This window comes from Cervus elaphus, chromosome 15 (assembly GCF_910594005.1).
Source record: "Cervus elaphus chromosome 15, mCerEla1.1, whole genome shotgun sequence".
NCBI lineage: Eukaryota > Metazoa > Chordata > Mammalia > Artiodactyla > Cervidae > Cervus > Cervus elaphus.
The window spans coordinates 5,823,992-5,846,611 of NC_057829.1; the positions used below are offsets into that span (position 1 = coordinate 5,823,992).

Consider the following 22,620-nt stretch of genomic DNA (forward strand, 5'->3'; position numbering starts at 1 on the left):
AAAAGGACAGACAGACAGAGTCAAGCCCTCCTACCTCTTACTCAGAGGATTTTGTCCGTATAAACAGGACCCAAACGTGAATGAGTCGTCTATCTTGCTTTTTAAGAACCTGTTTGGGATTCCATGTCGGTGATGGTTCTGGATGTGATATTTACCATGAACTACAGAAAAGGGCCTAGAAATGGAAGGAGGTTAGAACTCCAGAACGTTCTGTTGTGGTTTCTAGTCTTCCTGTGGAATGTGCATTTCCTGCTCTATGCGGGTTTTGCACCTAATGACTTCCCTGTCCCAAACGTGCTCTCACTTCTGTAGTCATTAATTTCCGTTTCATTACTCTCAGCCACTGATACGGTAAGTGGAGTTTGAGAGAAACCACATTTTGGGCCCCAGGTTCCAGGATGTTCTATATGATGATATGTTTCTTTTTCTATTATAAATTTTTTATTCTTTATTCTTATTGGTTTTTAGCACTGATAGAAAGAACAAAAGACAGAAACATAAGCCAATTTTGCCCTTAATATTTTGGTGTATTTTTCCTTTTTTTTTTCAGTGATGACAAAATAATGGCTATATTTCCCTGTACTGTGCAATATACCCTTGTGGCTTATCTACTTTATACATAGTAGTTTATATCTCTTAATCCCCTACCGCTGTCTTGCCCCTCACTCCCCCTCTCCCCACTGGTAACCACTAGTTTGTTTTCTACATCTATAAGTCTGTTTTTGTTATATCCATTCATTTTATTTTTAGGTTCCTCATATAAGTGATAACATAGAGTATTTGTCTTTCTCTGTCTGACTTAATCATAATACCCTCTAGGTTCATCCATCTTTGTTCCAAATAGCACAGATCCACTGATTTTTAATATTTTGCCACAACTGTTTTTATCATTTTGTTTCTCTGTATACATACCTGCTATCGTTACTGTTATTTTTCCTAAACTATCTGAGAGTTAAATTGCATTATTTTGCCTTTTGCCTCTGAGAACAAGGATATTCTCTAATATAACCACAATACAATTGTCATGGTTAGGAAATTTATCATTAACGCAATATAGGATCTAATATACATGCCATATTCAAATTTTACCAACTGATCCAGTAATGAATGTCCTTTAGAGACATTGTTCTTCCCGTTCCAGAATTGAACAATGCGTACTGTGACCGAGTCTCCTTAATCTCCATTTATGGGGGACAACCCCTTGGCCTGGCTTGGTCTCTCCTGTCATTTTCTAAAGAGTTTGTAGAGAGCCCCTCATTCAGGTCTGTCTCATTTATTCTCCATGATTAGGTTGAGATGAGGCCCTTTTGGCAGAGATGCTACACAACAATGTCTTCTTACGGTATCACACCAGGAGGCACATGATGTTAGCTTTCATCTGTGAGGAGGTGCTACAAAACTGTAAATATCCTGTTCCTCTCAAACTTGCACCCAGTGGTTTCTAGAACAGACCGGAAGGCCACACCTCCTCGCCTGCACCTGGGTGCCCCCCCGAGTTGCATGTTCCTCTCTGTGTGCCCTCTCCCCTTTGGGGGCTCGGTCTGCTCCTGAAACCCCCTCCCCCCTTCCTTGCCTATCACAGAGGTTGGCATAGGCCAGGGACTCCATAAATGCTTGTCAAATAGAAATACATTAAAAATAGATAATCAGAGGTTCTGGATATCTGCTCAGGAGTAACAGCCTCAGCAGAGATGCCTTTCAGAAAGATTTCATTCGTGGTTAATTGAGGTGGGGCCTCCAAGAACATAAATATCCTGCTTTTCCTCTGCCTGTGGGGTATATTACATATACCCTGAATGGTACATATGTAAAAAAGTACGGAAAAAGAGACAGAGAGAGAGGGAGGGAGAGAGAGAGAAGGGAGGAAGTACGAGCGGTCGTGCAGGGGGAGTTTAACGTGAATGCACCTTCCAGCCCAGCAGCTCCACTCTGTGTGGTGTTTATGGTAGCAGGGAATAAAAGGCCCCCTCAGGGTTCCTCGTAAGAGGAGGAAATAAGTGAACCATGATGTATTTGTACTCATTTATTCATTCAACAAACATTCATTTAAGAACATTTTGTTCAGATGGCGCCAGTGGTGAAGAACCTACCTGCCAATGCTAGGAGACTTAAGAGACATGGGTTCGATCCCTGGATTGGGAAGATGCCCTGGAAAAGGAAATGGCAACCCACTTCCAGTATTATTGCCTGGAGAATCCCATGAACAGAGGAGCCTGATGTGCTACAGTCCATAGTGTTAAAAAGAGTTGGACACGACTAAAGTGAGTTCACAAAATGTTGGCACTATTAGCCTGGCACCGTTCTAATTGCTGAGGATACTGTCGTGGTTAAAACACATTTCCTGCTTTCATGGAAAATGCACTTCAGCGTGTGCTAACACACAATAAATAAGCATTACCCACATGCCCACAATGCACACACATGAGCTCACACCAGAGGTACTGTGAGAGGGGCAGGGATGGAATACTTTGCATTGTCAGAAACAGTAAGCTAGGTTTACAAACAGTAGGGTGAACAGAACTTAAACACATAGCCCATTGCAAGAAGGCATAGAATAAAATTGGTGGCACAATACCACTTACAGAATTTAAAAACACATTTATAGAACAATGTCCCATCTATGTATGTGTTCATACGTATGCGTGTATATGTGAGTGTACATTTAGGCATGTATGTGTGCTCAGTCACTCAGCCATCTCTGACTCTTTACAGACCTCATAGGCTGTAGCCTGCCTTGGCTTCTCTGTCTACGGAATTTTCCAGGCAAGAATACTGGAGTGGGTTACCATTTCTTCCTCCAAGGGATCTTCCCAACCCAGGGGCTGAATCCACGTCTCTTGAGTCTCCTGCGTTGGCAGGCAGACTCTTTACCCTTGTGCCACCTAGGAAGCCCCACATTCAAGTGTACTCCTGCAGCCAAGGACATGTGCATAAATATGTTAGTGTGCAAACCTAGTGGGGATAAGAATTGATGTTTGGAAGGGGAATGAAGGGGGAAAATATAAAACAAGAGATAATCTTTGCCTGGATGGATGACAGAGTGTCAGGAATGAGGTGTAGGGTTATCTCAAACAAATGTACCTGAGGTCCAAAAAGAACTGGGAAGGGAGATTTTGTTGTCAAGTACAAAGAAATGAATGCACTTTGCCCTCATCCTTGCATTCCAGATCCAAGACCCTCTGGGTGGGTCTAGGGCCCTCTGGGCAGGGACAGGGCCCCCTGGGCGGGACCAGGGTCCTCTGGGCAGTCTTTGTGTTTGTTCCTCTGCCATGCACGGGAACATCAGGGGCGATCCTGCTTGCAGGAGGAGGTGGGTGAGCATGAGGCAGGGGTCCATGACATTTAGGCAAAGGGATAATCTCACTAAGGCTCGGTTTTCCCATCTGTGAAATGGACATGGTAGCCAGCGATCATGTCAGAAGGCAGTGGTGAGAATTCTATGAGCCAGTGCGATGAGGAAAGCCCTCATCACGAGGCCTGGACCACCAGGCATTCTGGGAAATTCTTAGTTATTAGCATCCTCTTCTTTTTTGTTACCTGAAAAAGATTGCCGAACTAGCTCAGTTTCAGAACATCTCTGCCTGCTTGGAACGTGGCTGATATATGATGGGCTGGGTACCAGTAACTTCTGTCAAGTGAGGCCTGCACCTTTCACTTTCCAAACACAGGAAACCTGACCCTTCCTGATCAACTCCCAGGGACCAGCGGTCACTCTGGTTCAAACTCCCCTTGGGCGTGTTCCTGTACAAGAACCAGAGGAAAGCCAGCACTGCCCCGTTGATCTCTCTGCAAAGCTGTTGAATTGCTCATGTTTATTTTTCAAAGCACTGTGCTTGAGACCACTTCCTCTTTCTCTTCTAGAAATTGGGGATGGAGTCACATAAGTGCTTGAGTCAAAAGAATGGGGAGAGGGCGTGTGGGTGTGAGTGAGTGAGTGTGTGTCTTGTTCTAGGTGGTGGCTGAGTTCTCTCCTCCACTTTATGGCACCTGCACTCAACACTCAGCCCAGGTCAAGTAGGTCAGTCAACGTTCATGCCTGATGCTGGCATCAACCATGAGCATTATTTTGAAATCTGTCCTTATCAGATGGCACCAGGTTCCAGTGTGGCCATCATTACAGAACAACCCGGAGTTTCACTAGGACAAAGGGTGGGGCTGCTCTCTGTGGCTGAGATTACAGATCTATCCAAGCCACTCCACCCGCTTTGGGTGGGTGGTGGGGAACAGAGGGGCAGAGAGGGGGGCCCTGGAATCGTGGGGTGGCAGCTGTGAGTCCCAGCCTGCTGTGCTTCTCCCATCAAAAGCACAAGTCAGCAAGTATGACACTCTGGGTATGACGCTCAGGGTCTAGCCCTCAGAGGTCTGTAGGAGATGCTAGATTTGAACTCCTTGTGGTCAGGGACTGTGCTCAATTCATCCTGTTCTAGAAGCTGGCACAGGACTTGGTTCAAATTAGCTGTTCAGTAAGTGTTCACAAAATCAAAACAAGGAGGGAGGGAATATGATGGAAGTTTAAAACAAAAAGTAGTTCTCACATCCTTTTGTACTAATAGCACATGCTAAGTCACTTCAGACTCTTTTGTTGACTATGATGGCTACTCCATTTCTTCTAAGGGATTCCTGCTCACAGTAGTATATATAATGGTCATCTGAGTTAAATTCACCCATTCCAGTCCATCTTACAATCTCAAAAATGACAGAATGATCTCTTTGTTTCCAAGGCAAACCATTCAATATCATGGTAATCCAAGTCTATGCACTGACAAGTAATGCTGAAGAAGCTGAAGTTGAATGGTTCTATGAAGACCTACAAGACCTTCTAGAACTAACATGCCAAAAAGATGTCCTTTTCATTATAGGGGACTGGAATGCAAAAGTAGGAAGCCAAGAAACACCTGGAGTAATAGGCAAATTTGGCCTTGGAGTACAGAATGAAGCAGGACAAAGGCTAATAGAGTTCTTCCAAGAGAATGCACTGGTCATAGCAAACACCCTCTTCCAACAACACAAGAGAAGACTCTACACATGGACATCACCAGATGGTCAACACCAAAATCAGATTGATTATATTCTTTGCAGCCAAAGATGGAGAAGCTCTATACAATCAGCAAAAACAAGACCAGGAGCTGACTGTGGCTCAGATCATGAACTCCTTATTGCCAAATTCAGACTTAAACTGAAGAGAGTAGGGATAACCACTAGACCACTCAGGTATGACCTAAATCAAATCCCTTATGAATATACAGTGGAAGTGAGAAATAGATTTAAGGGACTAGATCTGATAGACAGACTGCCTGATGAACTATGGACAGAGGCTCGTGACATTGTACAGAAGACAGGAATCAAGACCATCCCCAAGAAAAAGAAATGCAAAAAAGCAAAATGGCTGTCTGAGGAGACCTTACAAATAGCTGTGAAAAGAAGGGAAGTGAAAAGCAAAGGAGAAAAGGAAAGATATTCCCATATGAATGCAGAGTTCCAAAGAATAGCAAGGAGAGATAAGAAAGCCTTCCTCAGCGATCATTGCAAAGAAATAGAGGAAAACAATAGAATGGGAAAGACTAGAGACTTCTTCAAGAAAATTAGAGATACCAAGGGAACATTTCATGCAAAGATGGGCTCAATAAAGGACAGAATGGTAGGGAACTAACAGAAGCAGAAGATATTAAGAAGAGATGGCAAGAATACACAGAAGAACTGTACAAAAAAGATCCTCATGACCCAGATAATCATGATAGTGTGATCACTCACCTAGAGCCAGACATCCTGGAATGTGAAGTTAAGTGGGCCTTAGGAAGCATCATTATGAACAAAGCTAGTGGAGGTGATGGAATTCCAGTTGAGCTACTTCAAATCCTGAAAGATGATGCTGTGAAAGTGCTGTACTCAATATGTGAGTAAATTTGGAAAACTCAGCAGTGGCCACAGGACTGGAAAAGGTCAGTTTTCATTCCAATCCCTAAGAAAGGCAATCCCAAAGAATGCTCAAACTACCTCACAATTGCATCCATTTCACATGCTAGCAAAGTAATGCTTAAAGTTCTCCAAGCCAGGCTTCAGCAATACATGAACCATGAACTTTCAGATGTTCAAGCTGGTTTTAGAAAATGCAGAGGAACCAGAGATCAAGTTGCCAACATCCACCGGATCATCGAAAAAATAAGAGAATTCCAGAAAAACATTTATTTCTACTTTATTGACTATGTCAAAGCCTTTGACTGTGTGGATCACAATAAACTGTGGAAAATTCTGAAAGAGATGGGCATACCCGACCACCTGACCTGCCTCTTGAGAAACCTGTATACAGGTCAGGAAGCAACAGTTAGAACTGGACATGGAACAACAGACTGGTTCCAAATAGGAAAAGGAGTACGTCAAGGCTGTATATTGTCACCCTGCTTATTTAACTTATATGCAGAGTACATCATGAGAAACTCTGGGCTGGAAGAAGCACAAGCTGGAATCAAGATTGCTGGGAGAAACATCAATAACCTCAGATATGCAGATGACACCACCCATATGGCAGAAAGTGAAGAACTAAAGAGCCTCTTGATAAAAGTGAAAGAGGAGAGTGAAAATGTTGGCTTAAAGCTCAACATTCAGAAAACTAAGATCGTGGCATCTGGTCCCATCACTTCATGGCAAGTAGATGGGGAAACAGTGGAAACAGTGGCTGACTTTATTTTTCTGGGTTCCCAAATCACTGCAGATGATGACTGCAGCCATGAAATTAAAAGACTCTTACTCCTTGGGAGGAAAGTTATGACCAACCTAGACAGCATATTAAAAAGCAGAGACATTACTTTGCCGACAAAGGTCCTTCTAGTCAAGGCTATGGTTTTTTCAGTAGTCATGTGTGGATGTGAGAATTGGACTATAAAGAAAGCTGAGTGCCAAAGAATTGATGCTTTTGAATTGTGGTGTTGGAGAAGACTCTTGAGAGTCCCCTGGACTGCAAGGAGATCCAACCAGTCCATCCTAAAAGAGATCAGTCCTGGGTGTTCATTGGAAGGATTGATGTTGAAGCTGAAACTCCAGTACTTTGGCCACATGATGCAAAGAGCTGACTCATTTGAAAAGACCCTGATGCTGGGAAAGATTGAGGGCAGGAGGAGAAGGGGACGACAGAGGATGAGATGGTTGGATAGCATCACCAACTCAATGGACATGGGTTTGGGTGGACTCCGGGAGCTGGCGATGGACAGGGAGGCCTGGCGTGCTGCGGTTCATGGGGTCACAAAGAGTCAGACATGATTGTGCGACTGAACTGAACTGAAGTCATTTCAGTTGTGTCCTACTCTTTGTGACCCCTCAGGCTCCTGTGTCCATGGGATTCTCCAGGCAAGAATAGTGGATTGGGTTGCCATTTCCTCCTCCAGGGAGCTTCCTAACCCAGGGATGGACCTCAGGTCTCTTATATCTTCTGCATTGGCAGGCAGGTTATTTTTTTCTTTTTTTTTTTTTACCACTAGCACCACCTGGGAAGCCCTTACAGATGGCTAAAACGAATACCAGTTCTTATACACCTAATAGGATCTCACTGCCACCTTATTGGCTTCTGATCTTTTTTTCCCCTCCACTTTAGAAATGCAAACTGCATGGTCCCCCTTGATGTTATTCACTCAAACATTCTTGCCAGCTTGGTCCTATATTCCTTTTACATCCAGGTAGCATTTACATACCTGCAAAACACCTCTGATGATTCACCCTCTGCCTCACTGTCCCAAGCAAGGCCCTGGGGCGTCTGCAGTCCTGCTACAGACTCCAGGCGGGAGCAGGGTGGGAGGGGAGGAGGAGGAGTTGGTGAAGGAGGAGACACTTGGGGATCCAGTCTGTCCTTTACCTGCTGAGTCAGACCCCCAGCTGATTCCAGAAACAAGAAAGAGGGGTTCCTTCTGCTCACGGGCAGTTCGCATCTGGCCTTCCGTATCATTCCAAGGCTTCTGGTTCTTCCAAGGAGCTCTTGACAAGTTGCAACCGATTTTAGGCAGATATGAGTTCCAGGAACCCAGAGTGCAGAACCGGTGTCCCCAGCAAACTTTTCAAATGGAGTCTGTTGCTGACTCCCTTACACTGTTTCCTGTGAACGCCTCTTTTTCTTTCTTTTTTTTTTTTTAGAAAAAGCACTTGTCTTTGCTACCTGAGTCACATATGGACACATGGACAGTCACACATGGATGGTTCCCTTCAATCGTCCCCCCAGCATTCTTAGCCTGTTTGGAGCCGAAGAAGTTCTCATCTCTGGATAAACTTCATGTATCAGAGAAAGCTGATCCTCTTAGTCGTTGTCCTGTGTATAGCAATAACAGAGTTGATATTCTTCTTTCTCTCCTTCAACAAATCTGTATCATTTCTGAAAATATCTGGTTGAAAAACCATTATTCAAACAGATCAGGAGGGTCAGTCTGATCAGAAAAAGGACAGGTTTTCACTTTGTTACCAGTCAAGCTCTGCTTAAAGAAGGGGACCATGACAGCTGGCCCCATTGTTATCGTCAGAAGAGAAGATTGAGAATTGCGATAGGTAGTGGTCCCTTGACTAATAAAGGCTATTATCCTGAGATAAGATGGGTTAAGGAGTGGTGGAAAGAAGGTGGGATTTGAAATAAGATAGGTTGGTTTGAAATGCCAACCACTCTGTGGTTGCAAATGCCAAACCACATCTGGGTTTCCTTAGCAAAATCAAGAACCTTTTGGCACTTTTGTAGTGGGAGCTGGCCTACTAGCTGAGCGATTCAAGTCCTGGCTCCATGTCGAGACACCTGGCTCCAAATTCTGGTCTTGTGTTTCCTTTTTGAGTGACTTTGGACAAATTACTTAATATACCTTGACCTCAGTGACCTCAATTGCAAAATGAGTATAACTGTACTTATTTGTAGACTTGTTCTGAAGACGAAACTATTTATGTACAGCTCATAGAATAATGCTAGGGTCCATGGCAATCACTCAGGAAAAAAGGGAAGGAGAAGTAGCTAATATTATTTACAAAATGGGGCTAATAAAGCCTACTTTCTGGGATAGTTGTGGGGATGATTCAAAGAGCTAATATTTAAATACTGGGCACCGACTATGTCCTCAGCTGTACTTCCATCCCTCCCCTTCCTAAGGCTGGTATACTTGGGACATGGACTATCATGCATGTATGAAAGCTTTGAAAGGGGAGAAAGCAGGAAGCAGATAATGTAGGTGAGGGTGTAAGAATTCCCTGGCAGTCCAGTGGTTAGGACTGGGTGCATTCACTGCCGTGACCCAGGGTTCAATCAGGGACCTAAGATCCCACAAGCCTCATGATTTGGCCCCCCCAAGAAAGAAATGAGTATAGCAAAATGGATGCAACTGGAGATTATGATACTAAGTGAAGTAAGTCAGAGAAAGACATAAGAGTGATATCACTTATATCTACAATCTAAAATATGGCACAAATGAACTTATCTATGAAACAGAAATAGACTCACAAACATAGAGAACAGACGTGGTTGCCAAGGGGAATGGGGGGGAGGGAAGGACTGGGAGTTTGGGATTAGCAAATGCAAACTATTATATAAAGAGAAAACAGAAAAGTCCTACTGAATAACACAGGGAACTATATTTGATATCCTGTGATAAATTGTAATGGAAAATAATATGAAAAAGAATGTATATATGTGTATAACTAAGTCAACGTGTTGTACAGTGGAGATTGGCACAATGCTGTAAATCAACTATACTTCAAAAAAAATCTAAAAAAACAATGTGAGTGAGGGTATGTTGGAGCAAGGGCAGGCAGGGGTGTCGTTACCACAGCAGTCCCATGGACCAGGCCCTTCTAGGGCACTGAACTGGATTCTCTCTCTCTGACGAACTTTTCTCTGTAGGGAGGCTTTTCCAAGAAGGTGGCCCCCAGCCTGGACGCTGAGGTGGGTCTCCCCCTGGGAGGGGCCACTTTCTTCTAGCAGTAGTGTCCACTCTCCAGAGCAAGGGCCAGCAAACTGCTTAAATAAGGAGTCACATAGGAAATATTTTTGGCTTTACAGGCCATATGGTCTCCATTGCTGTTACTGAAATCTGCCATTATGGCTCTAAAGCACCATAGACAATACCTAAAGGAATGGGGAGGAGGTGTGTTCCAGTCAAGGTTTACTTAGAGGCACTGAAAAGTTATTTCCTGTCATGATCATGTGTCACAAAACAGTATTCTCCTGTTGATTTGTTTTCTCAACCATTGGAAAATGATGAAAACCATTATTAGCTCCCACAAGACGCAGAAACAGGCAATGGGGCTGGATTCAACATGGGAACCGCAATCCACCAACCCCTACAGACCCTTTTGCCAGTCTAGGAGATTTCCTTTGACAATGTCTAGCTGTTGTTTTTTTATTCCAATGTGATGTCAGACATAATGTCAGTCTGACAGGCTCATCATGATATGTGTGGGGTTCCTTCTCCTTGAGTAGATGTGACTTGGCTCATGACATTTTTCTGTTTGAACCATGGTATGGTATGGTATCTGAACTATGATATGGACTCATCTGACAATGGACTAGGGAAGCTTTGAGCTTTTTATTCGTTTTCATTTTGAATTTTAAACACATAAACTACCACTATAACCATTTGAAAGCATAAAATTCAGTGGCATTAAATACCTTCAAGATGTGCAATTGTCAGCACTCTATTGCTCCAACATTTGTTCACCACCCCATCATTAATTTATTCTTCTGTCCCTTTGGAGGTCTTCTGTTACACACTCTTAGAGAACCATTTTGCAAGCAACAGTCAGCACTTCACAGACATGGCAACCACCCTGCCTTCATAGGGTTTAGAGTCGAAGAGAGAAATGAAAACATTAGAGTAGTTTTCAGGAAAAATAATAATTCAGTTTAAAATATTTTCATATTTTTTGCTATCTTGATTTTCTCTTACTGTACCATCATTTTAGGCATGTAGTTACACATACCATGACTTTGTAAGCTTTGTTTTTCAAGACTTACCCAAAACACAAATTTTCTCCTCAAGTAGCTGTAACTTCAGCCCCTCTTTCGTGGTAAAGAGTAACACCTGTGGACCTGTATTTGGTCTACAACAGACCTGTATTTAGTAGCACCTGTATTTGGTCGCAAAGACCAAATACAAATGATGTCCAATTGGTATGAAGAAGTAAAATAAATATGTGTGCAATTTTCCCTCTCTTTCTCTATACACATTGACATCTTTGACAAATCGTTAAAGTAAGTAATAAATGACCTGAAATAGTGATGCTATATCAGCGTGAATCATTAATGCTACTGCCTGTGGAGTAAACTTCTGTTTAATCCGAGGAAACACCTGAATGATCCCTTTCACATTCTCCACGGTTTGTCTCAGTGTCTGACTTCTCTAAACCTCAGGCATCATCAGACGACACAGAAAGTAGACTGTGAACACCCAACCCTTATTCTGGAGTCAAAATACCACTGGAGTATATACAAAACTAAGTTGCAGCTCTGTCAGAGCGGGGCTTCAAGACAGCTGGGACTCGAAAATCTTTTGAGGTGGTTTTATCCTTTCTTTTTCTTTTTAACCAGTTGGTGGTCTTCTATCTAACCTGAGATCCTGGTTCTGAGTTCCTGGTTCCTTGCATGAGGAAGAAACATGCTTTGCAAACCACGTGGCTTGGCAAGGCTAGGTGGGAAGGAGAGAGCTTGACACTTGCACTTACGTAATTTCAACCCCAGCCACTGGCAGACATGGAAGAAATCAATTTTTCCCATATAGGTGATAGCTTTCTTAGAACTGGATTTACAGCATCTTTGCATGCATGCTAAGTCACTTCAGTCGTGTCCAACTGTGACCCTATGGACAGTAGCCCACCAGGTTCCTCTGTCCATGGGATTCTCCAGGCAAGGATACCGGAATGGGTTGCTTTGCCCTCCTCCAGGGGATCTTCCTGATCCAGGAATTGAACCCACATCTCTTATGTCTCTCGAACCCAGGTCTCCCGCATTGTAGGCAGACACTTTACCGTCTGAGCCACAGGGAAGTCCACCTGTATTGGCAGGCAGGTTCTTTTACCACTAGCGCCCCTGGGAAGCCCTCAACATATTGTATGTATATATTTATAAATATGGGCCTCGCTGGTGGCTCAGAATCTGCCTGCAATACGAGAGGCCCAGGTTTGATCCCTGGGTCAGGAAAATTCCCTGGGGAAGGGAATGGCAACCCACTCTGGTATTCTTGCCTGGAGAATGTGTGTGTATACTTACATGGGTAAAAGATTGACTTCTAAGTATGACCTCTAAGTTATATCTGCAGGCTGCTACCTCAACATTGCAGATCATCTTTTTTCTTCCAGGAGAAGAAGAGACCGCAGTTTGCTTAGATTCTTGAGTTTGATTGAAGATTGAATGTACTTTTCCCCATGATCTATTCTCAGGCAAGAGTGTTACAACATCAGAGCGTGAATCAAATTACCACGCCGTCACCCTTCCTCTTCCTACCTTTCAGCACCACCGTGCATGACATAAAGGAAATAGACCCTTCAAAAGAGATGAAGGGCCTGCGATCTCTGGTACCAAGAATGTATGGGAAACCTTAGGAAAGTCATGAATGTGGTCAGCTGAACCCTACCTGCCCAAGACTATCTGTACCACTGTTATTGTTCTTGCTCTCCTGTTTCATTTATGGCCAATGTAGTCTTTGGCTGGGATAGGCTGCAGAATATGATATGGGGGAGAGCCTGTGATTGGATTGTTAGACATGAGGCTTGAGGGACCTTGGCTTTGTCTTTTTGACTATTCTGGACCATGTGACATGGTCTACCAACTCCCAGGGTGCTTTTAGCTGCTAGAATGAACGACTCTTAGCATCAGGATGGCTTTAGTTGGCACTCTCTGGGCTGTTTCACCCAGCACAGGCCTGACCACTGAGGGCCTGCCAGATTCTGCTGTAACACACACAGCCAGGAGCTCACTGCCTTCCTTCCCCACCAAACCCGTCCCCAGGATCAGCTTCACAGGCGAGCAACCTGTAGAGTTGCACAGGACCCACACTCGGAAGGGCCCTGCAGGGGTCCAGTGGTTAAGACTTCACCTTCCAATGCAGCGGGTTTGATCCCTGGTTGGGGAACTAAGCTCCCACATGCCTCACGGCCAAAAAACAAAGACATAAAACAGAAGTAATATTGTGACAAATTCAATAAAGATTTTAAAAATGGTGCACATTAAAAAAAAAAAATCTTGAGAAAAAAAAAAAGAAGGTCCCTGCTCTTGCTGTCTTGAAATTCTCAGTTTTTCACCAAGGAGACCCTGAATTCTTATTTCACACTAGTCACAAAGTATGTAGCCATTCTGCCAGGACATGTAAGCTTCTCTCACCCACCAGCCACGCATGGCACATTCGCACACAGCAATTACCTGGGACCTTCTGCCTTGGATCCTGCTCTGCTCCAGGCTTGAATTGACTTCCAGCTCTGGGCTTTCCTACTTGGTTTCAGGGCTGCTTTGACTTGACCTGCCTTGACCCCTGGGACTTGAAATTTGAACCTGCCTTCCTCTGTCTGACACTTCAAGGTCAAACACTCCAGAGGTTTCAGCCTCTGTTCACCTCTTAGATTTTTTCACTTGAATGAAAAATGAAAGGGAAAGTCGCTCAGTTGTTTCTGACTCTGCAACCCCAATGGACACAGTCCATGGAATTCTCCAGGCCAGAGTACTGGAGTGGGTAGACTTTCCCTTCTCCAGGGGATATTCCCAACCTAGGGATCAAACCCAGGTCTCCCACATTGCAGGCGGATTCTTTACCAGCTGAGCCACAAGGGAAGTCCAAGAATACTGGAGTGGGTAGCCTATCCCTTCTCCAGCAGATCTTCCTGATCCAGGAATCAAACAGAGGTCTCCTGCATTGCAGGCGGATTCTTTACCAACTGAGCTATGAGGGAAGCCCAATATCTTAAGTCACTTGAATGACTTAGGATAAATTCACTACCCAACTCAGCTCTGCTCCCCCAGATATCACTCAGCTATTTCTATTTATAGAGGAACGTTTTGGACTTTAGTTTAATATCCTTTTTATTGAGCCCCAAGTCTACTTTCCTGTAACTCCTACATGTCAGTAGAGTGTTCACTTCCTTATGAGGAATTAGCCTTGGGACATCACCATGCACTTGACGTTTGTGTTCTGATGTCACATGTTAGTACACATGATAGATTGCTAGTGATTGAGTCAGCAAGTCAATTAAAACCAAAACAAGCTTATTTAAATTAAGCATGTCTGTTGTATCTGACAATATTAAACACCCCTTCCCCTTGATTAAAATTTCAGAATGTGTCTTCCAGTCGCTGTTTATACGTCCCTACACAGTGAGCTCAGGCTTCCCAGGTGGTGCTAGTGGTAAAGAACCTGCCTGACAATGCAGGAGATGTAAAGAGATGTGTGTTTGATCCTTGAGTTGGGAAGATCCCCTCAAGAGACCATGACAACCCACTCTGGTATTCTTGCCTGGAGAATCCCGATGGACAGAGAAACCTGGCAGGCTATAGTTCATAAGGTCACATGGAGTCAAACACAACTGAAGCAATTTAGCAGGCATGCATGGCTGCACACAATGAGACCAGCCTCAGACTTCTAGGTCAACATTCCCCTTGCCACTATCCACAGATATCCGGTCTCCCCATTCACCTGCCTCGGGTCTCTCAGACCCCCACTCAGATGGGCCCGCTCACAGTTCCTTATCAGACCCTCTTCTCTGACCCCATGACTCCTCCCAAGTAGCCACCAGGCCTAGCATGTCATTTCATGGTGACAAAAGTCTTCCTAAACACCTTTCACTGGGTTCTGCTTTTATACCCCTCACACTGCTAGCATCCCCATGCTCTGAATTTTCCCCAACTCAGGCATAGCGATGTTTATTTTTACTCGTGTGCTGGGTGTGGATCCTGCAGTTGTGGCCCCCACTTACCCCAGCAGAACTCCTGTGGTCTACCCAGACCTGTCCATGACTCCTTTGTAGCATGGCCCTTCAACTGAGCAAGCTGTGTATGCATGTGTATGTATACATATACCTGTGTGCACTTAGCACACTGAAGCGACTTGGCACACACATATATGCTTTGGTAAGTAAGTAAGTGTTAGTGGCTCAATTGTGTCCAACTCTTCGTGACGCTATGGACTGTAGCCTGCCAGGCTCCTCTGTCCATGGGATTCTCCAGGCAAGAATACTAAAGTGGGTTGCCATGCCATTCTCCAATATGGCAGCTCTGAATCCGAGGCTGTAGGAGAGGGACCCTGGAATCTGGATAGTTCAAAAGTTTCCCAGGCTGAGCCAAGGTTGGGAGCCACTGCCCTCACAGGAGGGCACCCTCTCCCAGACATAAACCTCATAAATGGACCTTAAATGGGAGTCTGGTCCCTTAGGGTAGGAAGGTATGATGTTCTTGACTTTATAGCTGGACTAAGCAAGGCCTTGGAGACTGTGTGACTTGTCCAAGAGATGGAATGGAGCAAGGACTCTGTGTGTGCCTCCTAGAGGGCATCTCTTTCCACTGTCCACGGTACTGTTCACATCTGTGTGTGTGTGTGTGTGTGTGTGTGTGTGTGGCAAGCTCTATGAGCCCTCTGCATGTGCTTGCTGCACAACATTCTAGATTACGACCCTGGAACTGACTTGAGCACACGGTCACATCCAGACTCCACCTGCTGGAAATTGCCTCTAAAACCCCTGCCTCCCATCCCGCACACTCCTACTCCATGCTCCTCTGGTCTTTGCGCAGAGCTGTCAGAGAATTGCCATGTGTTTTTACTCACATCTGTCCCCCACTACACTCCAGGCTCCTTGAGTTGGTCACGCACACTCTAATCAGGTACTGACAGACCTGGGTTGATTCTCAGTTTGGCTGAGAATTCGTTGGCTGCAGCTGCCATACAAAGGACCACAGCCTGGCTGACTTAAGACAGTAGAAATATATTGTCTCACCGTTCCGAGGGTTGGAAGTCCAAGATCAAGGAGTTTTCAGGGTCAGCTCCTTCTAGGTTGTGTGGAAGAATCTGTCTCAGTCCTCTCCCTCAGCTTCTGGTGGGTGGCAACCCCATGTTCTTGCTCACCCTGATCTCTGCCTTCACCTTCCTATGAGGTTCTCCCCGTGTGGGTGTCTGCATCTAAATTTCCCACTTTATAAGATCCTAATGACCTCATTTTAACTTGATTGCTTCTATAAAGATCTCATCTCCAAATAAGGTCACCTTCTAAGCTACTGGGGGTTAGGACACCAACATAACCTTTCATGGGGACAAAATTTAGCCCATCACTGGTTTCACGACTTTAAGCAAGTAGCTGAGACCCATAGAATCTTGGTTTCTTCATCTGTGAAATCAGGATTTAAAAAATACCTACTTCACAGGCTTTTTCTTAATAATTATTATCAGATTAGATAAGGGATTTAGTTTTGTTTTCAAAGCAAGGTACAGAACAGTGAGTTTAGTTGCTATAATCTGGGTTAAAAGGGGTGGGGCAACCCTCCATCTGCTGTGTGCGTGTGTGTGTGTGTGTGTGTGCGCGTATGTAGGGGGGTTGGTGGGTGGGTGTGTGCACACACACATGCGTGCCATAGACTGACTATCTAAACCATCAGACCATCAGAGCCTAAGGCAAGCTCCAACAGAAACCGCATATCAAGTAAACATGATGACTTCCAATTTTTCACTCAAATGTGAGGCCATATCAACACTAAAAATCAAGAACTAGGCACTTTTGGTGCTGTTAAATCAGCTTTATCATTTTGTTTACAGTTAGCGGCAGGTTCCCCAAACTTCCTGATCAGACCTTCTAAGACCGCAGATCTTCCGAGAGAGTCTGTTCCGGTTGGTCTGGGCAGGACTGAGGGATCCGTTTCCCCAATCCCTCAGCTTGCCTCGGGGACCAACCCAGGAATCCCGGCAAAGTAGAAGAGGGCTCTTCTCACCACAGCGGGCCTGGCTCCTCATCCCCTGCCGCTGACTGGCCAGGTGTAAGTCCATGAACCTGGGGGTTCAGTTCCCTCAACTCCAACCTTGTGCCTGATTTTGAGTTGAGATCCCACAATCCTTTCTGGCTCTAAAATGCCATCCCTTGTCTGGCCTGTTCAGACTGGTCTGTATTACTGTATGCTCCTTGAATACCCCTGGCATCTTTTTCTGTGCGCCTTCCCACCAGCTGGCCCGGTCAGTGTTCTGTGCTCAGTGGGTGGGTGTCCGGCCAAGCTGACCTGCTGATGGGCCAGAATTGAATGAGAAGAGCAGCTGGGGAGCCAGCACAGAGGAGAAAACTGCCAGCGAAGCCTCTCCCTGCTCAAAGATCTTATTCTGCCCTTCAGGGAAAGCCGGGGACCAGCTGGACGGGTTTGTTTCAAGCTCACCTTTCCACACTTGGTGAATCACTATTGCAAAAGATGGTTGGTTATTTAAATGTCCTCGGCAGACTCACTATTCTATGATGAGCCAATTGTTTTGATTTTGTTTTGTTTCATCAGATGAAAGAAAGCGTTACCCTCCTCTGCTGGTGGGAATGCAAACTTGGTGCAGCTGCTTTGGAAAAACATTTGGTAGTTTCTTAAAATTCTAGGTGTACACCCCAGAGAAATGAAAGCATGTCTACACAGACACTTGCGTGTGAATGTTTACGGCAGCGTTATTCAAAATAGGCAAGAGGTGGAAACCACCCAGATGTCCATCTGTAGATGACTAGATAGATAAACTGTGGCGCACCCACACCATGGATTACTCCTCAGTCATAGAAAGGAATGAAGAGTGTTACATGCGACGGCTTGGATGAACCTTGAAAACAGAATGCTAAGTGGAAGATACCAGACCAGAGGGCCCCGTATTCAATATGGATCCCCAAATTTTTGGCACCAGGGACCAGTCTCATAGAAGATAATTTCCCCCTGGATCAGGGGTGGGATTGGTTTTAAGATAATTCAAGTGTATTACATTTATTGTGTGTGAGCCTTATTTCTATTATTATTACATCAGCTCTACGTCAGCTGATCAAGCGTTAGATCTCAGAGTGGGGGGACCGCTGCTATATTGTATGCTTCCTTTTATATGAAGTATCCAGAATAAGCAAATCTATAAAGATAGAAAGCATATTAGTGGTTGCTGCCAGGGCCTTGGAGAAGTGGAAACAAGACTGACCCCTTCCTCCCTGTGGGGTCCTCAGGGTGATGAAAAAGTTTAAAACCAGAGAGAGATGATGGTTGCACAGTTCTGAATGCACAAAATGCCTCTGGGTCATAGCCTTTAAAATGGTCCATTGTGTGTTATATGAATTTCACATCCCCCTAAACACAGAGGAGAGGGTAAAAGACAGTGTGGTGGAGGGAAGAAAAGAGTGGGAACGAGAAGGAGGGAGGCGCTATGATTACGCCTGACATGAATTTTCTCAGTTCAAAGGAAAATGTGACCCTGCGTCACTGAAACAGAACAGGGTATTAGTCTGATTACAGTGACCACAGATCTCCTCTAAGGGCTGGAAATGTCATCATTTCCTCTAGCCGGGAGCAGCGCTTGGTACTGTGAGTCACAAGATGCTGTGGTCAGTGTGAAGTCTTTTCCAGCACAGAGGATTCTGCTCTGACTCTGAGCCACGCAAGCTTCTTCTGGCTCTGGGGTCTGGTCCCCCACTTTGGGGCTCAGTGGGAACTTGGGGGACCCAGGACAGTGTGAGCCTTTCTGGGCTGCAGAGTCACCGCTTTGTGTCAGCTCTTAACTGGGTAAGACCTGCTTTTCCTAGTGCTTGGCAAGGCAAAGATTTGGATTAAAAGATTAAAAAAGCCCTTGATGGTGATTCAAACTGAACAGCAGGGAGGACAGGCTGGTGGTCAGTCGAGAGGTCACTTTGGAAGGGTCGGCGTAAGCCCTTTGCTGCCAGTCTCTGTAGCCTTCACGTTATGTCCCTTTCAGATGAGTCTGGATGAGTCTCAGGTGAACTTGACTGTAAAAGAAGACCAGTTCAGGATGAAAATGGAGTGCTGCAGAATTTATTAACTCAGCAGTCACACCCACGCCGGATGTCTGAATGACAGACCCTGGCTGCTAGCCTTGATTTCTGCCACCAGGTCTACCCTACTGGGGGCTGGTATCTACTGGCGGGCATGCACAAATAACAAGGCCATACTGCATAGCACAGGAAACTATATTGAATACCTTGTGATGAACTATAGTGGAAAAGAATGTGAAAAAGAGTGTATATGTATATATACACACACAGAGATATGTGTAACATTGTAAATCAACTGTACGTCAATAAAACTGAAAAAAGAAAGAGGCTGTCATGACTCCCAGTCTAGGCCATGCCACAGTCAGGGTGAGGGTCTCGTGGTGCCTTCCAGGCTTTCCCTAAGGACACACGCTCTCTTAGGAGGCTGAGCCTGGGAAGATCCAGGACTCCGCTAAGACAGCCAGTCAGTTCCCTCCAGCAGTTCAGGTAGTGATTTGTAGTTCAAGATCTGCTCAGAATGTAACAGAGAACTTTTGTATTCTGTTACAAGGTAATCACTAAAGGGATGTTGCCTATAAGCTTAAATTATATACAATTGCCCATCTCTAGGAACCCTGATTCCCAGGTAATGAGCATTAAGATAAAATACCTTTGTTTATCTCACAGGAAACAACTTGACCAAGCCCACCTGTGAATGACTACAAGGAGGAAGAAATGAACACATTCCCTCCAGAGGCAGACAAGAACCAGGAAATGTTTGACTTAACTCCCTCTTCTTTTAGTATAAAAGGAGCCTGAATTCTAACCCAGGCAACATGGTTCTTTGGGACGAGTCTACCGTCTTCTCCATCTGCCGACTTTCTGAATAAAGTCGCTGTTCCTTGCCCCAACAACTCATCTCCCAATTGATCAGCCTGTCATAAGGCAAGCAGTATGAGCTTGGACTCAGTAACAGAAAGAGGACCGTCTCAGCTTCACAGCCCCCTCATGGGCCCCTGTTGGAGTCTCCTACTCAGTGGGAAGGATGGGGGTGGTTCTTGAAGGGATGCTCACCCTTTAGAAGTCCTCAGTGCCCTGAGCCTGTTCTGATATAAAATGCACAGCTCCCTCAGATTCCTGTTGTGATGGCTATTTTCTTATTTGAGTTGTTGGACAAATGATTTCATTGTTCTCCAGCCTGTGACTTTCAGTAAAGCACCCAGTCTTTTAATCGGATCATTAAAATCAAAATGAAAATTTAGTTTTCATTTAAAAATTTAAATGAAATTTCATTGGAAACGTATTCATATTTACTTTTATAAAAGTACAGCACAGTTGTGAGACTGTGGTCCTGACTTGCTCCCCCCACCGCACTCCCCCCATACCTAACCCTGCCTGAATACCACCCTGGCGCTCCGGTGATGGAGTCTGTGCCAGGTCATGCCTCCAGGGCTGGAGCTTAGGGCCACCCCATCACATGGTGTGGCAACTCATGCTTCTTAATCAGAGCATCAGATGACTTACTGCAGTGGAGCTCTCGTTTTCACAAAGCTTCTCTGCAGCCAGGCCTGCTCTCAGATCGCGGACCTTTCCTTGGCACCACTTCAACAACTCAACTCACTTCCTGTGCCAAGGGCCCTTTCTCCAAGATTTCTTCTCACATGAGCCACCCCATTAGAGCCCAGACTGACTTCAGGGCATTCACTGGAGGGGAGGGGCCATTCCACTGGTTCGGCTGCTGCGGAAAAAGAGCTGTGGAATTGGAGACAGAGTGAAGGCTGGGTTTGACTTCTGCTTTTGCCCCTTGGCAGCTGTGTGACTTTGAAAAAGTCACTTGACTTCTCTGGGCCTCCCATTTCTACATTTGTGAAATAGGACTTACAAACAGGAGGCAAAGAGAGAAAAGAGCTCAGTCCCCAGAAGGGGACAGAGATGCATTTAAACCCTTCCTCTAGAGCTTGCCCAGATTGTGACCCTGGCAATCTCCTGACCTACCAAAGCCCCAGATGGCAGGTGTTGTGAATGGGAGAGACCCCACCTGCCTCTGGGAGTCCTTTGAAAAATTAAAAGAGAAAATGTATGTGTCATGCCTGGCATGTGTTTAGGCACCAAAGAAATGTTTTTGTTTTTGTTTTTTTATTATGAAACAAAGGTCAAACATGCCAAATATCTACCTTCATAGACTTTGAAAGGATTAAATTCACAATATATATGAAAATATGCTGTAAACTGTAAAGAATCTAAAATGTCATTATCATTATTATAATCTATTTTTTCTCTCAGGCCTATCAAACTGTAAAAAAGTTTGGAAAAAACAGTACAATAAATATCTGAATATTCTTTCCCTAGATTCACCAATTGTTAGTATTTGCGCCCTTCCTCTATATATCTGTATCGATTTCAATCTCTATTTATCAACTTAGCACCACTGTCCAACCATTTAAAAGTAAGTTGCAAGCATTATACTTGACACTCAATTACTTTAGCATATATCTCCTAAGGATAGCATCATTCTTTCAGCGGTAAAGAATCCACATGCAATGCCGCAGACACAGGAGACGCAAGTTGGATCCTTGGATTGGGAAGATCCCCTGGAGGAGGGCATGGCAATACACTCTAGTATTCTTACTTGAGAGATCCCATGGACAGAGAAGCCTGGTGGGCTACAATCCAGAGGGTCACACAAAGCCAGACACAACTGAGCAACTGAACACACACATACACTTTATATAACTAACTACTATTATTACCAAGAACTTTCCCATACATATAATAATAGTATCTCATATACAGCCTACACTTTCTCCAATTAGATATGCGGTTCCAATACAGGATCCCACATTTCATTTGGTGACTGTCTCTTTAGTCATCTTTCTTTTATTTTATTTTGATGTGGATCATTTTTAAAGCCTTTATTGAGTTTGCTACATATTGCTTCTGTTTTATGTTTCGTTTTTTTGGCCACGAGGCATGTGGTATGTGGGATCTTAGTTCCCTGATCAGAGATCAAACCCGCACTGGAAGGCGAAGTCTTAACCACTGAACCCCCAGCCTTCTTTACTCTAGAGCTGTGCCATTCAAATCAGAAGTCCCCAGTTGCATGTGACTCTTTTTTGGAGTATAGTTGATTTATAATGTTGTGTTAGCTTCAGGTGTATAGCACAGTGATTCAGTTACACATATACAACATCCACGCTATATTTTTGTTGGATTCTTTTCCTAAATAAGCTGTTACAAAGTACTGAGTGGAGTTCCCTGTGCTATACAGCAGGTTCTTATTAGTTACCTGTTTTATATACAGTGGTGTATATATGTCAGACAAATGTGGAATACTTCACAAATTTGCATGTCATTCTTCCACAGGGGCCATGCTAATCTCTGTATCATTCCAGTTTTAGCCTATGCACTGCCAAAGCAAGCACTGTATATGGCTCTTGAGCCCTTGAAATATGGCTGGCCCAAATTGAGTGTACTCAAGACTTAGTGCACACAAAAAAGGTACATTATTTTATCAGTAACTCTGTATATTGATTGCATATTGAAATAATAATACATTGAATGTATTGGGCTAAAAATACATTATTAAAATTAGTTTTACCTGTAGCTATTTAACAATTTTAAATTGCATATGTAGCTCACATTACATTTCTGTTGGATAGCACAGTTCTAGACTATTTCTCTCTCGTCTTTTTTTTTTTTCCCTTGTGACATTGACAT

The 22,620-nt window shown here is 44.4% G+C and overlaps 1 non-coding gene across 1 annotated transcript; it reads right to left on the reverse strand.

The window, feature by feature from the left end:
- Positions 1 to 22,221: 22,221 nt before the first annotated feature.
- LOC122709721 lies at positions 22,222 to 22,323 on the reverse strand. The gene has a single exon (XR_006345693.1). It is a non-coding gene; the product is annotated as a U6 spliceosomal RNA (small nuclear RNA).
- Positions 22,324 to 22,620: the final 297 nt, after the last annotated feature.